Raw genomic sequence first — 15731 nt, forward strand, 5'->3', positions numbered from 1 at the left:
AATTAGAGAGGCAGAGGAGGAACTTATGACGGCTATAAACGCGCATTCACCAATCGAGCAGATTTTATTGAAGTTAGTCGTTCTTAAAGCAGAGGTTATGGATGGGTTGGCAAAAAGGACAGTGGAGAAGTACATGGCTAATAAAGAGAAGGCGTATGAACTCAGTGAGAGAGTTGGTCACATATTAGCGGTACGATCTAGACAAGGAGATGGGATGGCAGACATTAAGGAGATTAAAAACAACCAAGGGGTCAATGTTAAGGGAGCAGAACAGATCAGAGAGGTTTTTAGGCAGTTTTATATGACACTGTATCAATCAGAAGGAGATGGAGGAGAAGAGGATATAAGGGCTTACCTGGGGGAGATAGAGTCGTCAAAATTGGAGGAAGTAGACAGAAAAGAGTTGGAAGAGAAATTCAAGGTGGAAGAACTGATTGAGGCCTTGAGTGAGTTGCCATCTGGGAAGGCCGCTGGCCCGGACCAGATTCCAGTTGAATTTTATAAAATCTTCCAATCCTCTCTGTTAGCAGATATGTATAATTTGATGCTGTTAGCACAATTGGGTGAGTCTGTTCCAAATTCTTGGGGGGGAGCAGACATCATTGTTATTCCGAAGAAAGGCAAACCGTCAGATGTCCCGGGCTCCTACCGACCTATCACGTTAATGAATGCCGATGTTAAGGTGTTTTCCAAAATGTTAGCCAAAAGGTTATCCAGGAAAATTGAATCGATGGTTATCCCCTCTCAGCATGGATTTGTCCCAGGCAAGGGAACAACTCACCACACTAGGTTAGTAATTACGGCATTTGATGTAGCAGATACCCTAGAAGACCCAATGGCAGCGGTGTTTCTCGACGCTGAAAAAGCATTCGATAGGGTCTCATGGAGATATTTATGGGATGTTTTGAAGTGGCACGGTATAGGACCAGGATTTATAAAGGCCTTGCAGACATTATACATAAATCCGACGGCCAAGATAAGAATTAATAGAGGTTTCTCGGCTGCAGTTAACATCCAGAGAGGTACAAGGCAGGGCTGCCCCTCTTCTCCCCTGCTTTTTGCTCTATACCTTGATCCCTATATAAGAAAATTGGAAATTAATCAAGAGATATCACCATTAGTGCTAAATGGATGCAGGCTTAAATCATTAGCCTACGCGGATGACGTGGCTATTTTGACTCCAGAACCCTCAGTTGCCATTAGGGCAATTGAAGCAGAAGCTGTGAGGTTTGGTCAGTTCTCCGGATATAGTTTGAATACCACTAAAACACAAATAGTTAAAAATCAATGGGTAAGTTGTAATGATGACAGAGTGACAAATATGGCAACCTACTTAGGGGTACAAATGACAGCAGAAGTAAGTAAAATTGTGGAAAAGAATATGGATCCTGTGATTGTTCAAATGAAAAAAGATCTGGAAAGAATGAACAATTTACACCTGTCGTTAGTTGGATGTACAAATATAATCAAAATGATGATTTTTCCCAAATTTTTGTATGTGTTCAGGGCTGTACCTTTGCTGATTGAAGCTAGCTGGTTTAATGGTATAGAGGCTATATGTAATAGGTTTATATGGGCCCAAGGTAAAACTCGGAGAGCCTATAGGTACATGACACTTCCCAGAGAAAAAGGAGGATGGGGGGCACCAGATTTTCGTTTATATTACATGGCTACTGTGCTGCAATACATTCAAGGTCTTATTGGAGGAAACTCTGATGATGTAAGGCTGCAGAAGATGTCTACAGAGGTTTATGCTGTCGCGCTTGGGGCAAATACTGAGAACTGTTTTCTAAAATGTATTGACTATAGTTACTTTAAGAGGACTAAGTTCAAAACTGTAAAAGCGGCAGTGACAATCTGGAATGCATTCTTAAAGAAACTAAAGATTGGGAGGTATAACAGGTATGTTTTACTATTTAACAACAGGTCACTCCCTAAGGAAATCTTTGCGGATCACACTATGGCAGAGTGGGCTTTAAGGGGGGTTACGCAAATTGGAGATCTATACTTACAGGATGGCTTTAAGCAATTCTCAGAACTAAGAGATACATATGGTTTAGATAATAGGGGATTTTTCAAATATCTACAGGTTAGAAGCTTCCTGAACAACAAAGTTGGAGGACCAGCAGGCTTTAATAAAATAGAAATAATGGAGAAAATAAAATTGATGGGGGACTGCTCTATCAAATCCTTTTATGCAGTATTGGTGGAAAATAAGCAGGATGACTTAGTTAAATTTAGCAAGAAATGGGAGGATAAACTGGGAATTGACAGTAATTCGTTTTATGATTCTTTGAATTTGGGTTGTACGATACTATGTGCTGCCCCGCTGCAATCACAGCATTATAAAACATTGTATTCTTTGTACTTTACGCCAGCAAAGATCGCAAAATGGGGAGGGAATCAAGGAATCAATTGTCCCAGATGTAATGAGCTGGAAGCAGATAGCGTACATATTTTTGCATCATGCCCCCAATTACGAACATTGATTAGTGAGATTGAGGGGTTTTTGGCAAGATCACTGGATATTGAGTTATCCCTTACGCCGGCTTGGATCATGCTAGGGGTGAATAATGAAGAGCAGGTTTACTATGCTGAATTTCTGTTTGTAATAATGGCTGTCTATAGGCTCACAATAGCTAGGGCTTGGTTAGATAAAAGTCCTCCGAGCTTCCAAACCTGGCTGGCAAATACTCTGTATGCATATAATATAGAGGAAAAAATTTATGCTCGAAAGGGGAGAAGTGGAAGACGATTGGGGAGAAGAATTTGGGAGCCAATATGTAATTGGAAAGAGAGGCAAAGAAGGAGTAATTAGGGGAGGGGGGCGGGAATATGCTGATGGTATCGTCTTTATTACTGCTTTCGGTTTCCAGCTCTTTGACTTCTTGGGTTTACTTTGGAGTTTGTTTCTTATTATAGCTGAACTGGTAAGCTTTATTGTATAATTTGTATGTTGGGGTTTTTTTTTTTGGTTTTTTTAAGGCTGGAGTTTAAATAATGCAAAATAATACAGTAATGGACAAAATTGTGATATATGTAATGCTCATAATGATATGTTGTAACGAAGAAAAATAAATAAAATTATTTAAAAAAAAAAAAAAAAAAAAAAAAAGAAAGTAGTCCAGAAATTGGATTAATCACTGCAGCCAGTGAGCCTTGCAGGTGACAAGATAATTATTTAGTGGAACCATCGCAGGCCCCGGGTAAATTAGTACCCTGACAAAGGAGAGAACTGCTCAGTGCGTTTTCACAGTTAGAATCGCTAAGAAACATTTCACGTAGCCCACTCCAACATCTGTGTGTGTATGGTAAATCCCAGGATGTCTTGATGTATTCTTTACCCAACCTTTCATATTTGCCTGCTGGTATATGTTTTAGGCAATATTGAAAATGGAAAATTGTAACAGGCAGAGTAATTTTACCAAGTATGATCCACTCGGTAGCTGGTTTCTCTGCCACTGTGAATGGTAATTTTTCCAGTTTTTCAATGCTCAGCACCTTATAGTCTGCTCCCCTTTGTGCCAGTTTGATCTGTTTATCAGTGGATTGAATTCTGAAAACAGTGACGTAGTTTGATTAAACGCCAAGGCACATATCCTGAACTCAAGTTTTGTAGCGTATGTGACAAGTTAGCCTGGCATATGATGTCCACTAGTCTTGTGGGCACCTTGCACCAGTCTAATCAACCCTTATTGATGGTGGTTGTAAAGTCACCGTTATAGAAAGCTATCCTAGTGGTAGCATGGACCAGTAGTCATCAGGCTAAGACTTCAGAGAGCGTATTAAGCAAGTTGTTTTACCAATTATAATCCCTTGAGTACCAAATGAAAGTACACCACACAAGGTATATATCAAATATATATGTATTTATTCTAAACACAACCCCTCTGCACTCTTTATGAGGTCAGAGGTCAAAGTACATTACAAGGATCTCAATTAGCATACGATAAGTTGCACAATATACAGTATGCCTAGGCTGTGGGGTTTTAGGTTTAAACCTATAATAACTGATGAAACCCCACTGAAAGAAAAATAGCCCTCACTGGTAAAAACATATAAACACTGAAAAAACACCTGGACAACCACAAACTAAATGCCATTCAAAGAAAGGAAAAAGAGAGTGAAAGTTATTTTTTTCTTCCTGAAGGGGTCAATACAATGTAACTTTGTTATACAAGTAGCAGTAAGAAAGACTGGCTAACATTATTCTGCTTGAGTTTTGTTCTTTAGGGATGCCACTAAAATATTGTTTCTTCTTCCTTTTACTTTTTCAGTTTTGTGGCCTTTGGTCTAAAGATGCAGGGTTTAGTTTCATGTTTTAGGTCTAGTTTAATTATTTTATAAACTATAGAGAATCAGGAATTATCAAACTCATATTTGATATTTTGGCTGCATTTGATTCTTTCACGATAGGTAAAATGGCTGGTTTCATAAAGATCTTTCCTAATGTGTCATCACATTTACACACAGAGAATGGGTAAAAACCCTTAATACATCAGACCATAGTTTCTAGTGGGACAGTATTGATTGTAGGTGAATTGCCAAAACCTCAGGCTTTAAACATTCAATGCAAGGTATAGTTACAAGTATATATATCACCAAGCATCTGAGATAGTGGTGAAAACATGACACCAGACTTTTGGAAAACATGGAACGCAGTGTCACTTGTAATGCTCTGCAAAAAAGGTCCTTTCCAAGTTCAACAAAGATTGGAGTGATATTGTTTGTATTTGCAGTCATTGAGCTATGTATATAAAAAAGTTGTGTAATGACCTGTCAAAATTGATACCCGAGCTGAAGTGATTCCCTGTAGTAGATCCTTGCCACTTGTTAGATGGTATGCTGAAAGCATCTTTACAATCTTAAGAGTCAATGAGGGATGCTATTGACTTTTTAGTCCATTCTGGTGCACTGGTGTCTAATGCACAGGAACTAAAACGCAAATATTTATCATTTCATGCTTTATGTGGCATCAAAGAAAGTCATACCAACTGTGTCCCTTAGCTGATGGTTCTCAGCCCAATGGGCTAAGAATGCTGAGAGGGCCTTTTCACAGAAGTTTGCATGGGAAGGAAAGAGCGAGCGCACATGACCCAAAGATTCACTGAAGAAGTATTGTATGGTGTACTACAATAAGATTAATTTGCAAAAATCTATTTGGACCTCTTATACACTATAAATACACTGTCTATATAGCATGTTCTTTCAGTGCAGAAAGCAAGCAATAATAAAAACGAAACGTTCCATAAACACCGGAAAAACACTTTTTCTGTTGTTTTTAGTGGCGCGAAAATGTGTAACCACTGATAACAACTGTTTTTTAAGATATTGAAAACACTGAAAAAAAAACACCATAATTTTCCAAAAATAGAAACTGAAAACAGTAAAGCCTAAGTATGCCCTAGGGGCCTCACAAACCATATGCTAAAATAGTGGTATAAGAACCACGTCTGGAGTAGAAAGCAGGCCTACGGCCTGTGGAATCGCTGGGGCTACTCTAAACAACCAAAGGTTAGGAAGTAGGAGGCCCATGGGAGACGCGTGCAGTGTCTAAACACAGCCGTGGGTTACCATTGACTTTCTATGGGAAAGGAAGAAGTTACAAAATTACAATTTAAGGACACTTCCGGATAGACTACGATGGAACCCTTTTAAACTAGGACACTTCGAGAGTCAAGACCCACGGTAGCACCGAAGTACTCGTGTTAACTCACCCAGGGAAGCTGGCTGCATAGGTGCCTTTTGGTGTTGGGTTTTGTCGTTGTTTTCAATGGCGAGCTGCAAAGAAGTGCAGTATGCGACCAGAGGAAAAGTGTCCGGGTGGATCCAAGGGTGGATTGAAGATCTGAAGAACCTGAAGGCAGAATGGACAGAGTCTGGGTTACTTGGCAGTGACCAGGATAGCGATGGAAAGCTGCCAGCCAATGTCGGGTGATATCAGGTGAGAAGGTGAAGCTTGTCTCTTCAGCCACAAAGGATCTAGTTGACTGCAGTGTCGGTATCCGGATTGGACCCAACAAGCCTTGGCAACTGCAACCCACGCAGGATGACAAGATTGGCTTTGTTGCAGACCAGCAAGGTCTGTGGAGCTTCTCCTTTGTAGGGAAGCTGGAGCAAACCTGGAGCAGCCAGGAAAGCAAGTTAGATTGAAAAGAAAGTCTGCAGGGCCTCGCGAGCCAACGGGCAAGGAACCGGGAAGACACGTCAAGCTGAAATGCAAAAGCGGGGCCCACGAGACACTCGTGGAGTGTGGGCCTCTGTGCTTCTGTGCAAATGGTGCTCGGGCTGGGGCTTTAAATACCCCAATGCACAACTTCGAGATACCTCGAGAAGGGAGTGCAGCTTGCAAAATGCAGGATGTCCAGGAGTTCCGGTCCCACGTCTCTCGTGTCCGCCACGTGGCTCAGCTTTGCTGTGAGCGAAGGTCGGGGTCAGAGATGTCTCGAAGTCCATGTCCTGTGTCGCAGATTCTTCGGGATCCGGCGGGAACCTTGAAAATGCAGACTGGGAAAGTTGCTGTTGGTGCCTGTTTGAACAGGGTGGTCACGCCTTGACCACAAGGGAGATGTCTTCCATCTTCCAGTCGAAATGGAACGTGGAAGGTCCAGGATATATGTATCAAAGTTTTGTCCAGGGTAATCTAAAGTCCTAGGGACACAGCTCCTATACTTATGCTAAGTTTAGGGGTTGGACTACCTGTAAGGTCACTCCTATGGGTGGACCTGGGGAGGGGGTGGTTACACCCCCTTCCCTTTGTCCAGTTTCGCGCCTGAGCTGGCGCTGAGTGCCCCAGCAACCAGTTTGGACTGGACTATGCATGGAGCACCTTGTGTACCCCAGCCAGTGTCTGAAAAGCATTCACTGAATGCAACCCTCCCTGCCCCAATACACTGAAGCCTGTCTGGGAAGGTGCTAGCACCTCCCTGGACAGGAAACCTATTGCCCAAGCCTCCCCTGCCGGAGTTTCTTCCAGCAGCAGGGGGCCAGACTCGTGTCTGTGGCAGCAGGATCCATTTTGTGATGCTGGGGCTCTGCTTAACTTTAACTGGGTTTAACAGTAAGTAACTACATGTCTTCTCCCTCTAGAAAGGTGTAATGCTACCCCCTCTTCCAGGACTGGTGGCGGGGTAGTATTCCAAAGTGGTTGACAACTTACACAACATGTTTTGATAAAGCCAAACCAAAGTTAGCATTAACCGCAAGGATTATAATGCAATTAAGAGTATATGGTATGGCTATATCATAGAACAGCTATAAGGAGATGGTTCCGAAAGCTGCAGAGGGGCTCAGCTCATGCTAGGGCACCCTCTCACATAAAACCAAGCCTTACCCAGGTTGCAATTGCAGACCTGTGATGTCAGTTTGGAGGGCCAGCCAGGGGTGGCATAATACATGCTGCAGCCCCTGGTAGGCCTTGGATGCACCTATGCCCTGGGTACCTATGGTACACTATACAGGGACTCACAAAGGTGACCCAATACCCAATCTGGTATGTACCTAAAGTACATGGTTACAATTTAGAGAGAGAACAGCTAGGCTGTGGTCCTGTGATTACCAGGGCCACAGCCATACTAAAGTCGATAAACCAGAGAATCACCTCAAAAAGTGGGGGTAACCATAGGAAGCAGACCCTACTCTCATACAGCGTCCAGCCTAATAGCATGATAGAACATAATTGAGACTGACCACGTTGCAACATGACCAAGTCTTGTTCCATGATGTCTATGGCAGAAGATACAATGCTGTCCAATGAATATTTCCTGGACGACAGAGACATTGTCTACTACAGAGAGAGATTTCTCCAAATTAATGCAATCAATTTCTCACATTCATTCTGCAGTCTCTGCTTGGGTAATCTTCCATATTTCATTATAAGCAGCGTATACACCGGCTTCTATGAAACTTTTTTGATGCGGTTTTCTTGGTCCTAGCAAGAATTCCCTAAGGTCTTCGCCATTTTTAAGTAAAGATAAGTGTTGTTTTACATCCTCAAGTGTAGATTTCTGTAGCCAACCAAGGCATAGTTTCCCTGCACTGTTTGTTGTTACTACCCCAGGACGCTGTCTTTGAACATATCTTGGGTCTGCCTATTGATAGTGAAACCTTGTGTTTTGTTCAGGAATCGATCTTAACAGATATTTGTGTCTGTTGACCAGAGCAACCATTTTTCCCTTTCAGGATTTGATCTGTTGTGCTGCAAAATATTATGTACATCAATCTCCCCCGTGTAGTGCTATTGGTTACAGGTATAGGTGTGGCCAGTGTGTTCATGTCCCTGATCTTGGCTAACTCAAGGCAAGACGTTTGTTGGACAGTGTCATTCAAAAACATAATTTTCTCAGGGATGATACAGGCTCTAAACAAAGTTTCTACCCCCTGCACTTGCCAATCTTTTGTACCCCAGACAGTTTTCGTTTCAATGTTGTCTTTCCAAAAGTCTAGACAGTTGGGCAATAAAGGCTGCAGAATAAATCTGTTTTGTATTGGTTAACATATTTTTAGTTCCTGTTTTGTTTTAATTTTTAAAGTAAAATGATTCAGCATTTGAAAAATTGACCCCTGAAAAATATGGAAATTTCATTGCAAACATTTTTGAGCTACCCTTTGGAAGTGTAGGACAATGATCCCATTGGTTATACATATATACATTTCTAGGTATTGCAGATTTGTGCTAGAAAAGATGACCATAATTGTTATAACAATACAACTATACATAGTCTGATGAACCCGCTAAATATTCATGATTTGTGAATAATGCAGACATTTCTAGATCAGACATCATATCATTAACAGTCTCAAAGTCCCAATCATCAGAAAAGGTACTGGAGGTAAGAAAGTCACTTAATGAAATCTTGAATAACTGTGGAATCTCCAATAGCTCCGACGGGTGAAAAATGTCATATTCAGTTCTGTCCCAAACTATACCACCTCGTATAGGAACGGCTGTGATGTTCACTGCTGACAAGTCTCTTTGTTCACGATGGGATGATTTGTGTAGCTGGAGAAGTAAATTCAATCTTTTACTTCCATTTATCAGCATACCCAGAGTTATTACCAGAGCTAACCAAAATAGAAAGAAGAATATTCCCATAACAATCCATAGTTCAATCAATGGTAAAATCAGATAAGTCTTTTTCAGGAGATGAAAAAAAGTCTGTCTCTTGTTCTTTGAAAGTACTTTGTGCTGCGTCGTTTCAAGTTCCCTGGGATCCTCAGAAAACGTATCAGAGTTAATGAAATAGCCAGAGGCAGTTCTGTCAATGGTTGGAATTGGATCCGGATTTGTTGAAATCACTGGAACCACTTGATCACTTGTGACTTTGTTGTAGATGGGTGAATCAGGGCAGACTGTTATTTTGGTCTCAAGAGGCACGAGTTCCATAGCATTGTTGCTTAGTCCTTCTTTTCTCACTGCCGAATCTTCAAAGGTGATGAGTCTTTCAGTTTGAACCTCTTGGATTATAGCTAGCGGAGTGTGTCTGCTACATTGTCGGAGTCCACTTGGCCTACTACTTAGTATCGGACACATAGTGTGGTTTGATCAGGTCAATAGACACAAATTGTTTCTACTTTTTACCAACAAGGGGCAGCAGTAGTACTGTTCTTGATCTGTGGATTGCTAGGACAGGTATTGGTTGTCTGTAAGAAGGCCCAAATTCCTTCTTGTCCACGATCATTTGTCTGACTAGATCACCAAGCTTTGGGATCCAGACAGGCCTTGAAGGGACGGTTGATTTTTCCCTGATCTTTGATTTCAAATTTCTTATTTTCCACCACTGTTCCATGACAATCAAGGTCCGGAAACAACATTCTGGTCCCAAATAGGACCTCATATGTAGTGACACCCCCTAGAGAACTTCTTGGCAAATTGTTAAGACTACTTTGGACCCCATAAAGATGTTTGACCCACTCATCACCCAAACCTAATACCCTAGCTGTTATAGACTGCTTTATGTCCTGTTTATTTCTTTCCAAAACAGAATTTACCTCAGGATGGAATGGAGAAGCGTACCGCAATTCAAAGCCCAAACTGGCCATGGCTTCTTTGTAAGCTCGTGAGCTAAACGCAGGGCCCTGGTCAGAGCGTAGTGTGCCTATTGCGTATGTGCCGATAAAGACTTGCAAATCTTTTATAACATTTCGAGCCTCAGCCGAGCGCTGTGGCCACATCCAAGTGAACCTTGAGCACGAGTCCACTGCGACCATGATATATTTATAGTTACAATCTGTAGGAAGGTGGATACCTGACTATGGTCACCCCAGATTTTTTGCCTTGTGTTTAGCTGGTTTTCGACTTAGTTGGCCTGGGATCCTGCTAACCAAGGTCCCAGGCTATCTGCTCTCTCTTTAAAATGGACTCCATGTACCCTAGGTGCATAACTAATTGGCTTGGGTCACCTTATCAGCCCCTGTACAGTGTACTATAGGTACCCAGGGCATAGGTGCATCCAAGGCCTATCAGGGGCTGCAGCATATCTTTTGCCACCCCTGGCTGGCTATCCAAATCGACACAACTGGCTGATGACTCAGCTGGGGCAAGGTGGTGTAATCACCCCTTGCTTGGATATAGTATACCTATATCTAAACCTATATCTGGACACATATGTTATATGTTATGTTATGTTATATGTGCTTGTATAGCGCGCAGCTGCCCCAGCAAAGGGCGTCCCGGCGCTTACTGTATGAAAGGGGACAGAGGATAGGAAAGTAGGAGGGGAGGGAGATGTTAACAGAAGAGGTGTGTTTTTATTGCTTTCCTAAAGGTCAATAGATTTTGTATATATATATATATATATATATATATATATTACCTACTGGCGGTCGCCAGTAGGTATATATAGTTAGGATTTTTTCTCTATGGGTTTTTTGAAAATTCTATGTCTAATAACTTTGGCGTTTGTGGACGGAATCGGCTGAAATTTTCAGGAAAATGGCACATTTTGTTTCTGAGCAGCCCTTAAAAATTTGGGGGGGGTTCGTCCAGTGGGGGCCGAGAAAAAAGGGGGGTCCCAAAACGTGTTTTTAACATTGAGTTTTCCATAGGGCGGTTGGCCTCACTTTTAGCCCGAACGGCTGAATGGATTTGCACGAAACTTGGCAAAATTGTAGGGACTGGTAGCCCGATGTGCCTTTTGTAGGTCTCAATATATGTGCTCCAGTGGATTTTGAGAAATTAACGTTTAAAAAAAGATATATATCTGTAACAGCGGACCGGTTAGCGCTCTGGTTCGCGGACTTTTCGCGCAACGGAGCTTTGTGAAGCGAAGCTGATTGGTTCTCCGGCGTCTGTCAACATTCCAAACAGTCCGTAGCGGCCGCCATCTTGTCTCTCGGTAGGATCGAGAGACAAGAGGAGGTCAAAACAAAGGGGGAAATAACTATAAGGGGGCATAGTAGATCCTCGCTGACCCCCTAGGTTTGATGTGGAGGTTTTAAAAGGGCCCCGCGGGGCAAAAAAAAAATAAATAAATAATAATTGAACGGCTGAATGGATTTGCACGAAACTTGGCAAAATATTAGGGACTGGTAGCCCGATGTGCCTTTGCTAGGTCTCAATATATGTGCTCCAGTGGATTTTGAGAAATTAACGTTCAAAAAAAGATATATATCTGTAACAGCGCTCCGCTTCGCGTAACGGAGGTTTGCGAAGCTGATTGGTCATTCTGTCACTGGGCTATAGTTGGGCTACATCTGGCTGATATTTGGGCTACATTTGTTTTTTTGTGTGTCTGGCGGCCATCTTTGGGCTACATTGGGCTACATTGGGCTTCATTGGGCTACATTCGGCTAATTAGCAAATAGCTCATCGCAAACTAGGAATGGTAAAGAATCGCTATTTATTCCTTAAAGTTCGCTATTTAGGAAATGCAAATAACTTTGATGATACATATGGCGGTTCATCTCTAACAAGATAAGAAGCATAGGGATAGATTTATGATGACTGGCGCATCACCAGGGATGTGTTAGTCATTCTGTGCCGCTGTTCCGTCACCTATGGTGTGCTGCATTTACAATGCGGCGCATCACGGGGCAAAAACAGCACAGATGCGTGATGTATCTGTGCCGTAAAGGTGGCGCATTGCTGGAGTTGTATCGCAAGTGTGATGAAGCTCCAGCAAGGGTCGGGGGTGCCCCTGTCGCAGGGTTTCTGTTCTCACACAGAACTGTGGACAGAGGATTGGAACCTCGGCGAATTAGGGTGTCCCAAAACTCACGTTAGTAATCAAAAACTATTTAGCAAGCTAGGTACAGTGTCACATTGGATATAACAAACTCTCAATGTTTAGACAATCCAGAATATGAACTTATAGTACCTCAGGATACGTGGAACTCATGAACAGTCGGTCGTTATATATTTCTTAGAAACCAGAACATGGAGTTAAGAAGAACACATGTGTATTTGAAATGTTTATTTACTAATGCCGTCTTCTCAGGCGTAGTACCTTAGATAATAAAAGTACACATATTATCAGTAGCAAAATTACCAGCATAGTTACTAGTACATAAAAAGTGAATGGTGATAGTATGTTAACATGCTGTAAATGAATAAGAGTTAGCAACACTTATAAGCAGCCGCGGGCCGTGGAGGGAGTTACGGTGAGGCAGGGAGGCGGGGAGGGGGAGAAGCAGGGTGGAGAATACAAGTACACATATTATCAGTAGCAAAATTACCAGCATAGTTACTAGTACATAAAAAGCGAATGGTGACAGTATGTTAACATGCTGTAAATGAATAAGAGTTAGCAACACTTATAAGCAGCCGCGGGCCGTGGAGGGAGTTACGGTGGGGCAGGGAGGCGGGGAGGGGGAGGGGCAAGGTAGAGAGGGCTCCACCCTGCTTCTCCCCCTCCCCGCCTCCCTGCCTCACCGTAACTCCCTCCACGGCCCGCGGCTGCTTATATCTCACCCTCCCTAATACACATATTATATTATTTGCTAAGAAGGTCTCTTTGTGTTGGTTTAGGGCGTGCCCATACTTTAGTGTCTTAGATTTGAAGGAATCACATCAGCATACACCAGCTCTCTCTTCATGTGAACCGCATCAACTGTTGTGTATGTGTGTTCGGCAAAGCAATATAAAACCCGCCTCATGCCCAGAATTGGCAGAAGTTGCACTTATGTTATGAGTATGAAGTCGTGGAGATCAGACCTCATAACAATTCTGTATCGTGTTGTTCTTGAAACTTTAGCACTCGCTGTACAGATATAGTTTAACAAGTAAAGCAGATAGTAGACCAATAACATATTATTCTCATGTAAACCACGATGAACTACTAGGTGGAAAGCTAAAGCAACAACTAAATGTCGTGTGCAGAAGTTGCAAAAAAGGAAAAATGGCGTTTAAACCGGTAATGAGCCCATGCTAACTTAACACGGTGTAAAGATATCCAGGACCTAGATGACACCTCCCCATGATCCGGAAACGAACTGAATAAGATAATAGAAGTGCCATCTCATGAGAGCAGATTGCAAGTTTATATGTGGACGGTCCGCAAGGTAAAGCATTAAAAACTAGGAAAATTCAATGCTAAAGAAAAATAAAACAGCCAAGTACTTTATCGAGTCTTAAGCCAATAGGCAAGGTAAATAATAAAAACTTGACAATTAAGTCAATGAATTGTCAATGAAATGCTAGTACTCAGCATATGAAACATGAAAAAGGTCTATGACATAACTGTGTATGCAAAATAAGCTGCAACAGCCTCCAACAGGAAGTCACCGTCTTCATCCGAAAACAGTTCAGCCATCCAATTTAAAAGCGGAAAAGAACATACGTGCTCTCCCAGCACCGGATCCTCTATCACCATCAGAGGACAGCTCGGTGGGTTTTCAAGAAAGCTGTGTTCCAAGAAAGACTGTGCTGCCGCCAGTAAATTCCAGGGACCAAGTAGTCCATGCATCAATGCCACAGCCATAATCCTTTCGCCAGGACAAACCAACTCGTGAGTAATGATAGGAGTCATCAGCTGATTAAAGTCGACGTCAGGAGAAACCGGTCCGCAGAGACACAAATCAATGGCCCAATCGAAATCACAGGTCAGGCAGTGAAATACAGGCTGGACACAGGTGAAGTAGGAGAACCGAAAAGATAATCCATATGCCGTGCTTAATATCGCCAACGGCATTGTGCCATAATATTCTAGCATGCGATTGCGGAACAGTGTCAGCAGCTGCAGGGTCGGAGGTTGCATAGGAGGGACATCCATATTTAAAAATGTAAAAAAGCACAAGAGCGTCCGCTGGTAATGCAAGTAAAAATGCAATCCACGAACCAGAGTGGAGAAAATGGAATGAAAGGGAGCAGGGATGACTCCAAAGATTTTCTCAAATGAAGTCACGAGACCACTGGTAACAACTTTAAAAAAGTGTGCCAGGGATTTTGTGGAGGATGCGTTAAAGATAGTCGGAAACATGTTGCTGAAATTGAAAGGCAAACCTGTGTACGGGTGTTCGCTATGTGAAGTACGAAAGTTTCACGGGCCGAACTCAAGGCCACCTCTCTCTGAGACAAAAGAGCTCTTATTCTTGTCATGCCGTTGAAACGTGTCCCAAGGTTGGTATTTGTGGCCAGATTGAAAACTCCCTATGTTCATGTGTGGGAGGAAATAGAACATTTCTGCAGCAAATAACCCGTTCACTTACTGTTACGATAAAAGGAATACTTTTAATTAACTCAGAACAATCTTCATTATTGAGCATCAAATAACTACCATTTTCCAACAACTTGAACGTGGGGATGATAGCAGGAACTGGCGTGCCTTGCAACACGCAAGCCATATTTGGTCGGTGTTTGTTGCATGAATCGTGTAACTGTATGTGCCTACACATTAGTGAATGATCTGGCGTCTCAGTGCATTCCTCTCCATTCAGATAAACTTCTTGATCATCTTTGAAACATCTGTATGTGTATGGAAGCGACCAGACCTCATGAACAAAAGCACTACCTAAAGGTTCATAAAGACCTATTGGTATATATTTCATACAATTTGAAAACTTATATAAAGCAAAAGGCAGCGTTATTAAACCGTGGATAAGGCATGTTGCCAAAAAACCCGCAATCCTCTGCTGATGATGTCACTGAGCATGTCATGAATGATGTAATATGTGACATCATCAGTAGTGGATTATGGGTAATAGTATCTCTAGTTTACTCCCCTATAGCTGTCTTTCTTTTAACATAAGTGTGTGTTTCCTTCCCTTATACTTACTGTTTTTGGTTCGCTTCCAGTTCGCGTACCAGCGAGCGAACTAGGAAGCGAACTAAGAGAAATAGAGGTTGGCACAGTTCCAAATATTGTACCAATTTTTTAATAACGGGGAGGTAGTTCTGAAAAGAACTTTTTTTTTTATTTTTCTGAACATTTTTTTAATGTTTTTGAATTTTTCGGAACAGTTTTATATTTTTTTGGGTTTTTCTTGGAGGGGGCAATGAAAACGATTCATTGTAAAGGGCTCAACAGGAGCAACAAAACAAAAAAAAGAAGTATTTATTATTTTGGGCGTTTCGGACAAACTTGCATATGATAGTCAATAGCTCTGTTGATCAGAGTGATGCTTCTTTCTCCGTAGGAAATGAATCCATCGCAAAATACGCAGGTGTGTTTTACTTCACCAAATCTCATTTGTATATTTGGCACCATCTCCCTGCCCTCTGGTCCCGTTACTTCCGGTACAACAGATCTTCTGGCCATAATAGGGAGATTATCTAGGTCGTTCCGAAACTGTGC

The 15731-nt window shown here is 42.1% G+C and overlaps 1 protein-coding gene across 1 annotated transcript in view; it reads left to right on the top strand.

Annotated features, from left to right (window-relative positions):
- IL1RAPL1 (interleukin 1 receptor accessory protein like 1) overlaps positions 1 to 15731 on the top strand; it is a 2344491-nt gene that overhangs the window by 1067792 nt on the left and 1260968 nt on the right. The window lies entirely within an intron of this gene.

The sequence above is a fragment of the Lissotriton helveticus genome, chromosome 8 (assembly GCF_964261635.1).
Source record: "Lissotriton helveticus chromosome 8, aLisHel1.1, whole genome shotgun sequence".
Lineage (NCBI taxonomy): Eukaryota > Metazoa > Chordata > Amphibia > Caudata > Salamandridae > Lissotriton > Lissotriton helveticus.